The 10,000-nt window shown below is 48.1% G+C and overlaps 1 protein-coding gene across 6 annotated transcripts in view; it reads left to right on the top strand.

Moving 5' to 3' along the window:
* raph1b (Ras association (RalGDS/AF-6) and pleckstrin homology domains 1b) overlaps positions 1 to 10,000 on the top strand; it is a 58,787-nt gene that overhangs the window by 11,059 nt on the left and 37,728 nt on the right. For all 6 annotated transcript variants that reach the window (XM_076302967.1, XM_076302965.1, XM_076302963.1 and 3 more), the window contains exon 2: positions 6,947 to 7,023. The gene's annotated coding sequence lies outside the window, so the exon portion shown is untranslated. The remainder of the gene's footprint in view (positions 1 to 6,946; positions 7,024 to 10,000) is intronic.

Below are 10,000 nucleotides of genomic sequence, written 5' to 3'. Positions count from 1 at the left end.
ATTCAGTGTGTTGACAATTGTCACAAGGATGTTCTAGTCAAACAAGGACAAAGCATGACTGACCGTACACCACAGCAATCAATGACTGACCGTACGCCACAGGCCTTGGAGTTGGGCGGAGCTCTGGGGTCAAATCAAGAGAAGAGGAAATGGACAGAATACAGTATCTATCTACTGATGCGGAGGAGAAGAATGGACAGAATACTGTATCTATCTACTGATGCGGAGGAGAAGAATGGACAGAATACTGTATCTATCTACTGATGCGGAGGAGAAGAATGGACAGAATACTGTATCTATCTACTGATGCGGAGGAGAAGAATGGACAGAATACTGTATCTATCTACTGATGCGGAGGAGAAGAATGGACAGAATACAGTATCTATCTACTGATGCGGAAGAGAAGAATGGATAGAATCTCTCTCTCCAGTATCAGGGGAGGGAAAACGAGGGGGGGGCACGCTCCAGATCCCGTGTCGCCGTGGGAAAATTCCATTCGCAGCGGCACTGTGTAATTCCCACCATCTGTGTGTGTGTGTGTGTGTGTGTCTATGCCGTCCGTGTGTGTGTGTGTGTGTGTGTGTCCGTGTGTCCATGCCGTCCGGCAGAAGACTACAGTGTGGAGAAACCCTGCTCTCCCTCCACTGCTTAATGAAATCCAGACTCGTCCTTGTGCTGCACTGTGTGTGTGTGTGTGTGTGTGTGTGTGTCTATGCCGTCCATGTGTGTGTGTGTGTGTGTGTGTGTGTGTGTGTGTGTGTGTGTGTGTGTGTGTCTCTCTATGTGTCTATGCCGTCCGTGTGTGTGTGTGTGTGTGTCCATGCCGTCCGGCAGAAGACTACAGTGTGGAGAAACCCTGCTCTCCCCCCACTGCTTAATGAAATCCAGACAGTGTGTGTGTGTGTATGCGTGTGTGTGTGTGTGCGTGTGCTGCATGCATGCGTGTGAGGCCTGTGGGCCCTGTAATCTGGAGCATTATGGTTAAAGCTATCGGCCTCAGATCTGAGATCAGTGTGAAGTTGGTGTTGTTCTCTAGGAAAAGTAGAACAGCATGGGCAGGGCCAGACCCCAGCACGACGCTCTGATGAGGCCATGGAAACATTACACGGGTGTGCTGAAGCCCATGCAGTCCTTTTACCAACCAAACACTAAAATACTCGAGATGTTTCAGGAAATATGCCCCAGACAGTTTATAGACAGTGCTTTAGTGTGTGTGTGTGTGTGTGTGTGAGCATATGCACGTGTGCAAGTATTCGGGTTTTCAGCTAACTGGCTAAAGCAGACTGCAACCAGGAGGTTGAGCCTTAAGTGCTGTCCGACTGAAAGGTTAGCCCTTAATGGAACACACCACAGACCTTCTGGCTTTACCACTTTAGATCTCCACTCTGTGGGCTCCACTCTGATGTTCCTGACCATTCCCTTGGAGCCAAGCCACACACACACACACACACACACACACACACACACACACACACACTGATGTTCCCCACCATTCCCTTAGACCCAGAAGCCATCCCCAGGCTAATTTCCCTCGGCTGACTGGTGCCTTGTTGGTCAATACTAATGCTCTTGTCCAGAGCTGAGGTGCTTTGGGGGTTTTGCATCGATTTCCTTTGTGGTTTGGTTCTGCTTTGAGCTTGGGCGCAGCAGCTTTGTTTTGAGTTGACTGATTGGACACCATCGTATTTGGACAGATCGATGATCACTTTTTATTCTGCTGCTGTTGCTGCGTCAAATTTATTGGGTCTCCCCTAACATTAGCAGACTTGCGTGAGTGTGTGTGTGTGCACGTGTGCGTGCGCGTGCGTGCGTGCTTGTGCGTGTTGCCGGAGGGCAAGCTGAAAGACTTTCAGACTAGGTCTAGAGGACACTCTAAAGAGCTGTTGTAGTACTTCTCCTTGTTTTACCGGCACACTGGCGCATCTTAGATGGTAATCTAACTCACTTTGGCAGTCTGGCTTCAGGATATATTGACAGAATGTCCCATCTGATTACACTCACACAGGAAAAGTGTCGGATACATTCTGGAGTGCACAGAGCAGTGCATTTTAAAATAAGATGGATGAAGTAGGTTGCGTGTTGTTTTAGTTTTAGCGTCACAGACAGTGAGGTTGTGAGGCTGAACGAGCCGAGTGAGGCTGAATTGTAGGTAGTTAGGGTTAGTTTATTTTTCCCTGTGGGGAAATGTATTTTTACAGATCTGTACAATATCACCATCCCATCATAAACACATTATTCATCATCACACAACAGTAGGCTTAGCCCATGCTTCACCTTGAGTGGAACCTTGGCTTGAACATAAAAATAACTTCCACACAACACATAGCACAGACTTAAACACATTAACCACATAGAAGAGTAGCTGTGTATGCTAAGTTGCAGGCCTGCACTGAGTAAGGCTGAATGCTAGCTGTGTATGAATGCTAAGTTGGAGGCCCAGCAGGCCTGTACTGAGTAAGGCTGAATGCTAGCTGTGTATGAATGGTAACTTGCAGGCCGAGTAAGGCTGAATGCTAGCTGTGTATAAATGCTAAGTTGCAGGCCGAGTAAGGCTGAATGCTAGCTGTGTATGAATGCTAAGTTGGAGGCCCAGCAGGCCTGCACTGAGTAAGGCTGAATGCTAGCTGTGTATGAATGCTAGCTGTGTATGAATGCTAAGTTGGAGGCCCAGCAGGCCTGCACTGAGTAAGGCTGAATGCTAGCTTGTATAAATGCTAAGTTTGAGACCCAGCAGGCCTGCACTGAGTAAGGCTGAATGCTAGCTGTGTATGAACGCTAAGTTGGAGGCCCAGCAGGCCTGCACTGAGTAAGGCTGAATGCTAGCTGTGTATGAACGCTAAGTTGGAGGCCCAGCAGGCCTGCACTGAGTAAGGCTGAATGCTAGCTGTGTATGAACGCTAAGTTGGAGGCCCAGCAGGCCTGCACTGAGTAAGGCTGAATGCTAGCTGTGTATGAATGCTAACCTGCACGGCCCCTGACAGTGCCGACTCATTCTCGGGCATGTTTCACCCACTCTGCACATTATGATGGGCCCAAGGCCAGTTAATCAATAACCCCTCTGTCCCGATAGCAGCCACGGCCTGCTTTGATCTTGCTTTTCTTCCCGGTCTTCTTCTGTGTCCATAAAGGCTGCACTGTGACTCTGTGGTAAGTTGGTGCTTTGTCCAAATATGACCTACTTAATAATGTAAGACAGGATTTTTGCCTGCGAGCACTTTGTCGTCTCTGTTATCTGCCACCACTATCGCTCTGCTGTGCAGTTTTGCTATGAACTCCCATCTTTGTTTCTGCACTTGAGTTAATGACGGGGGGGGTTTCCTATGATCTCACTTCCTCCAGCTCCGTCGGAGGGGGCTTCCCGCTGCTCGGTGTGCCGTCTGCACAGGAAGTCGGAACTCTGTCTTCCGCTCGGGGGAGTGGCTTCCACGGGAAATGGGGCACACGGACGGACACACCTGTCCTGGACTGGTCTCGGCAGAGCTGTAACGAGCCTGGCCTCGCCATGGACGCTAATGTCCGTTAGGACTGCAACAGTCAGTCGATTAATTGTCAAGTATTTGGTAATCAGTTAATCGGTGTGTGTCATTCTTTCTAAGGAAATATCTAACTTCTGATCGTAGTTCCTGAAACTTGAATATTTTGATCTTTACTTTTCATGTGGAGTCACACACACACATATCTCTCACTTTTCATGTGGAGTCACACACACACATATCTCTCACTTTTCATGTGGAGTCACACACACACATATCTCTCATCCCTCCCTAGAGGGAGGTCACTGGGGGCGAGAGCTAGCTGCTAATATCGTTAGCGGTTATGTTGTTGTGCTCTGATTCCCCACTGCTCTTTGCTCATGCTCATCAGTGTGCAGCGCTGCGACAGACGGCCAGAGAGTAGCACAGAGGTGTGTACCTGCGCTCCGGTCCTCCACATCCAGCTCCTGAAAAACAGCTCGGATGATGGATGATGGAGCTAAAATGGCTGCCTGAGTATACCTCTGGACTTTGGCCATGTTGGTTTGCTTTGTCTGTGTGTGTCTGTGTGTGTGTGTGTGTGTGTGTTTGTTTGGACTGGTGGGCAAATGGTAAGGTTGCAAACACAGGGCTTTTAATCTGTTTTGTTTAAAGTGTTTTGTTATCGTGCCAGAGCTCATGGAACAGGGTTTGCCGTAACTGCCATGCCCAGCCCTGTGTCTGATATCACTCTCTAGCCACTGTTGTGCTGCCGTAATGTCAGAATCCAGACTGGTATTTTCAGAATGCTTGCCTCCTCTGTGTGTGTGTGTGTGTGTCTGTGTCTGTGTCTGAGAGAAAAAAGAATCTATGGCCTGAGGGACAAAAAAACCCCATCATTAGAGATGACATGACATGTGCGAGTGTGTGCAGATCATATTCCATCTTTATTAATGGTATAGACACTAAAGCAGAACAACATTAGCAGATGGCTCCCCCACCACTGAGGCCAGTCATCATTGACTTAACACAGTAGTTTTCAAAGTGGGGGCCGCGAGGGGGTGCCAGGGGGGCCTCAGCAAGTTGGAAAGAAAAATAAAAGCATCAAATAAATACATTTGAAAATTTTTAAATATACCCATTACTATGAGGGTTGTTATACAATGCCATTATAATAATTTGTCGCATATCTGAACATTATTTTCCATGATAATGACTGGGAATAATAGTAGAGTGATAGCTCTCATATAGCAGAAAGCCCCAAATGTAATTTTACACACTGTATGCTCCATCACATAGTGCTTGTGGCTAAAATAATTATTAGGATTAGCTTAATGTATTTTTAAATTTGCCGTAGTATTGTCGATGGGTTTAATAACACATCAAGGGGTCCTTGGCCAGAACCTAGTGGTATTTGGGGGGCCTTGTCAAGGAAAAGTTTGGGAACCCCTGACTTAACATAATACTCCATGTGCCATAGCACATGAAGTCATGGAACACCAGACACCAGAAACGGCTATTTTGTTTTGGTCAGTAGCCACCAGAAATGGCTATTTTGTTTTGGTCAGTAGCCACGCTCGGGTTAAATACCAGAAACGGCTATTTTGTTTTGGTCAGTAGATGTGCTCGGGTTGAACACCAGAAACAGCTGTTTTGTTTTGGTCAGTAGTCGCGCTCGGGTTGAACACCAGAAACAGCTGTTTTGTTTTGGTCAGTAGCCGTGCTCGGGTTAATTACCAGAAACGGCTGTTTTGTTTTGGTCAGTAGTTTTGGTCAGTAGCCATGCTCGGGTTGAATACCAGAAACGGCTGTTTTGTTTTGGTCAGTAGTTTTGGTCAGTAGTTTTGGTCAGTAGCCGCGCTCGGGTTAATTACCAGAAACGGCTGTTTTGTTTTGGTCAGTAGTTTTGGTCAGTAGCCGCGCTCGGGTTGAATACCAGAAACGGCTGTTTTGTTTTGGTCAGTAGTTTTGGTCAGTAGTTTTGGTCAGTAGCCGCGCTCGGGTTAATTACCAGAAACGGCTGTTTTGTTTTGGTCAGTAGTTTTGGTCAGTAGTTTTGGTCAGTAGCCGCGCTCGGGTTGAATACGCCGCTTTCGCTCTTCATGCTGCTCTCCGCTGATGAAATCAGACCCTGCTGTCCATGACCCTGACACGTTTAAAAGATACATTACAGCCAGTTGCCTTGGACTGAAAGGACTTTCTGTTATGGTCACTATCTTTTGTCTTTATTTCGGACTGATTTTGTTAAATAAGCGATAAACGCTTGAACTTCTAGCCCTGCAATACCAACTGATGGTCAACCACTCTATGTATTTTCGTCCAGTTCATCAAACAAGTGTACACATATGATTATGATGGCTACTTTTTTTACATTGTGTGCATCCTATTTATTTCCGATGGAAAAAACAACACACATGCACACAGTCACGCTGATGACAGCTAGTTTGTGTCTATTTATAGATGCTGAATAATCAGCTCATTTTTACTGGAGAACTCATGAAATACTTGTGGTTGAGGAGCTTGTGCAATGTAACTCCACGAATGACATGATGCCATGTTTAACATCATCACATTGGGATCAAAACCAGAGCTCTGTGATCTCTACGCCCACACTCATTCTCTCTCTCTCTCTCTCCTGCCCCCCCCCCCCCCAACACACACACACACACACACACACACACTGAGGAACACATGACCAGTGAGTGGGGTCATCATAATACCACATGTTGTCTTGTGGACTCGCAGTGTACACAGTTGTTCCTGGTATTTCCACACACACTCACACACACATACCTCTCCAGTTTCTGCACCAGCAGTTTTGGATGTGTGATTCACTCAGGCGAGTCAGATCTCCCTCTCTCTCTCTCTCCATTCATGTTGTTGTGATTTGGCTGAGTCATTAGTCTGAATCAGAGCAGTCGAATGTCATTCGTGTGGACATGATTAACTGGAGTGGTGAGGTTTCTGGCCCGGTGACGCGTCCACTCAGTGACACACCGCTAGTGGCCAGCTCAGCACTTTGATGTTCTCCCAATCAGTCCAAATGCCTGTTTTTTAGGTTGGCTAAAAATAGCCACTTTTTAGATGGGAGTCCTGTTCTCTTTTTTCTCTCTTTTTTCTCTCTCTCTCTCTCTCTCTCTCTCTCTCTCTCTCTCTCTCTCTCTCTCTCTCTCTCTCTCTCTCTCTCTCTCTCTCTCTCTCTCTCTCTCTCTCTCTGTCACACAGACACACACAGAAAGAACACACCTGCTTTTGTTTACCGTGGTGAAGACCTAGCGTGCAGTGCCATTGGGGCTAACTGGTTATCTCAGGCTGGTGCCCAGTTGTTCAGACAGGCACCCTTGCGTGTGTGTGTTTTGGAATGCCTGACCCCCCCTCCCACACACTGACCCAACCCCCCTACCCCATAATGTCTGCTCAGGTTTCATGTTCATAATCACTCATTCTTCTCTCTATCTCTCTCTCTCTCTCTCTCTCTCTCTCTCTCTCTCCAGAAATCCTGACGTGTGGGTGAGTGTGAGCGAGAGGGTGTGTGAGACGCTGGCAGAAAGCACCCGCACCAGAACCAAAGGTGAGTCCTCGTTTAATCACACTCCCTTACCCACAATCCCCTGCTCTGTGTCTGTGTCTGTTTCGCCCGTGAACCAGTTCTCCTGTTCTAATATTAGAAGAAATGATCTCTGCCTCGCACAAATTTAAGCTGTGTGTGTGTGAGGGAGAGAGAGAGGGTGAGAGTATGTGTATGGTCATTGGTGTGTCTTTGTTGTGCAATCTCATCATGTTATGCTGCTTAAACATTCCAAAAAATGAAAGATGAGTATTTTGAGTGCCATGGCAACAGCCTCTGCAGCATATCTGTTCTGTTTCCTTGGTTTCCAGGCCACCGAGAGGGGAAGAGAGAGAGAGAGAGAGATAGAAAAAAAGAGAGAGAGAGCGAACGAGGGAGTGAGTGAGCGAAGGCGTTGAAGAAGATACAGGGATGAGAGCAGTAGCTTTAGGTCCTTAAGAGTGAGAGGAGAGGAGAGGAGAGGAGAGGAGGGGAGAGGAGGGGAGAGGGGAGTCAAGAACACTGTCAGAAGGCTTTTTGGAGAGAGATGGAGAGAGAGAAAGATGGAGAGAGACACAGAGATATAGAGAAAGACAGAGAGAGAGAGGTTGAGAGTAGAGTCAGCAAGTTTTTGGCGGCTCTGTGCCAGCCCTAAGTGAAGTCTTGTGAGCCAGTGTGCTAGTCTGTGACGTTGGAAAGATTGTCCTCGGAAAGGTCAGAGCGCGGGTGAGGGCGAGTGCTCAAACTCAATCATGCAAGTGAGAATGGCCGTCGCACAAGTGGTAAAACACTGCATGACCTTTTGGTCCAGAGACCCGATAGCAATCCGCCGCAGCCAGAGGATGCCAGTAGGGGCCGATGGGTGGCCACTGCTTAAGGCGTGGCCGTGGTTACCGCTAGACAGAGATGACTCACGACACTATACGACCAATGCAGTAATATATACAGTAATTTTCCATCTTAATCAGTGACTTCCTGCGTTTATGGTTTGATACATGTCTCATGGACTGACAGACAGACTGAGTGATGGTTAGCTGTTAGCCGTGGCTGTCTGACAAGTTGAGCTAGTCACTCACTCCTCCGCACTTCTCCCCTGAGGTCACAGGGTCATTTGCCTACTGAGTGGAAGAACCAGTTCTCTGATCGTGTTCAATCTCTCACACACACACACACACACACACACACACGCGCGCGCGCGCAAATGTGCACAGGGACACTGTTTTATATAGCTTGTGCTCTTTAAGAAGATGACATTTCTTGCTACTGGATGAGGTGAGGCAAGAGTGTCTTATTTTGCTCCTGGGGCCTTTACACACACACACACACACACACACACACACACACACACACACACACACACACACACACACACACACACACACACACACACACACACACACACACACACACACACACACACACACAGTTAGACAAGTATTCAGCATTAGCTCAGTGAGATCAGTTAGCCATGCTCTAGTGAGTCCCAAGCTCTGAGATGTAGTGGGGTCACATAGTGCGTGAGCGAGCGAGTGAGACAGAGACAGTGTCCACTGGAGGATACCACCTGGATAGAACAGGAGGGACTGAGGGGAGAGAGACTGTGTCCACTGGAGGATACCACCTGGATAGAACAGGGGGGGGGGTCATCAGGCTTGATTTCTCATTTGGACTCATGCCCTGACATCGCATACCAGAACTCTCTCCCTCATACTCAGCAATTTTGAGTGTGTGTGTGTGTGTGTGTGTCTGTTTTTGAGTGTGTGTGTGTGTGTCTGTTTTTGTGTGTGTGTGTGTGTGTGTGTGTGTGTGTGTGTGTGTGTGTGTGTGTGTGTGTGTGTGTGTGTGTCTGTTTTTGTGTGTGTGTGTCTGTTTTTGTGTGTGTGTGTGTCGAGGGAACGGGGAAGGGGTTGTCTTTTGCTGCTGGTGGTTTGTAATGGAAGAGAAGAAAGAGCTCATCAAACTCTCTCTATCCCCTGCTTTCTCACTCTCTCTCACACTGTGTGTGTGTGTGTGTGTGTGTGTGTGTGTGTGTGTGTGTGTGTGTGTGTGTGTGTGGATAGATGGTTGTGTGAGTATTACAGGAGGAGGAGATGAGGTCATTTAGATTGCATGTGGAAATGAGGAAACGGAAGCGATAGGATGTTTTCAGATGGATACACAGTGTTGGGAGCAGAGGGAAAACGACCACACAAAGACGAGAAGGATGTGGCAGCACACTTCCTCTTTTTGGGGTCAGTGTTACGGTCCTGCTCAGTTCCATGTGATTGACCTTCCCCCAACCTGGCAGACCCCACTCAACTTGAACCTGTGTGCACCTGCCACTAATTAGACTGCTGAAACAGAGCCCTATTCAGCGGTAACCACCTTCAGGATGTGTTACACGACCCAAAACAAAAAGGCGTCAGTTTAATGATCCCCCCCCCCACCGACACCACACAGTCCTGTTGAGTGTGGACTGTGAGGACTGGCACCTCCAGAAGTCAGTGACCAGCTGGTTCTGGCACCACCAGCAGTCAGTGACCAGCTGATTCTGGCACCACCAGCAGTCAAATGACCAGCTGGTTCTGCCTGCTACAACAGCATTTTGTGGATGTGGGGTGGACGTCCTGTGTCACTGTGTCACTGTGGCCGGTGAGTGTAGTGAGAGCAAGAAGCCGAAGGCGGGAGCGGGCGGCCCTCGGTCAGCTATATTTAACACCAGAGCCCGTCAGTAATGATTCAGTGCAGGAGGACGAAACAGAAAGCGATCTGTGTGGACGAGAGCAGCACTGAGTCCCACGCAGACTAGAATGAGCTCGGCCCAGCCAGCTGAAAACCCAAACGAGCGCATGAGAGCTTGAAACACGTGGCTCCGATCAATATAGTGCATTGTGTGATGTTATTGCAGGAAGTATCGGGTGTGAAAGTACATTTTGAACTCTGTGTGTGTGTGTGCCCCACCTTTTTAAGACACACACAAGTGCACACACACACACCTCTTTTGCCCCCGAGTGGGACGCGC

This window comes from Alosa pseudoharengus, unplaced genomic scaffold (genome assembly GCF_046254945.1).
Source record: "Alosa pseudoharengus isolate Yale_2024_CS ecotype anadromous, Long Island Sound unplaced genomic scaffold, YU_APseudo_1.1 YU_APseudo_1.1_scf_24, whole genome shotgun sequence".
NCBI classification, from domain to species: domain Eukaryota; kingdom Metazoa; phylum Chordata; class Actinopteri; order Clupeiformes; family Clupeidae; genus Alosa; species Alosa pseudoharengus.
Note: the sequence above shows the minus strand (reverse complement) of the source record. Positions and strands in the feature narration are given on the sequence as shown.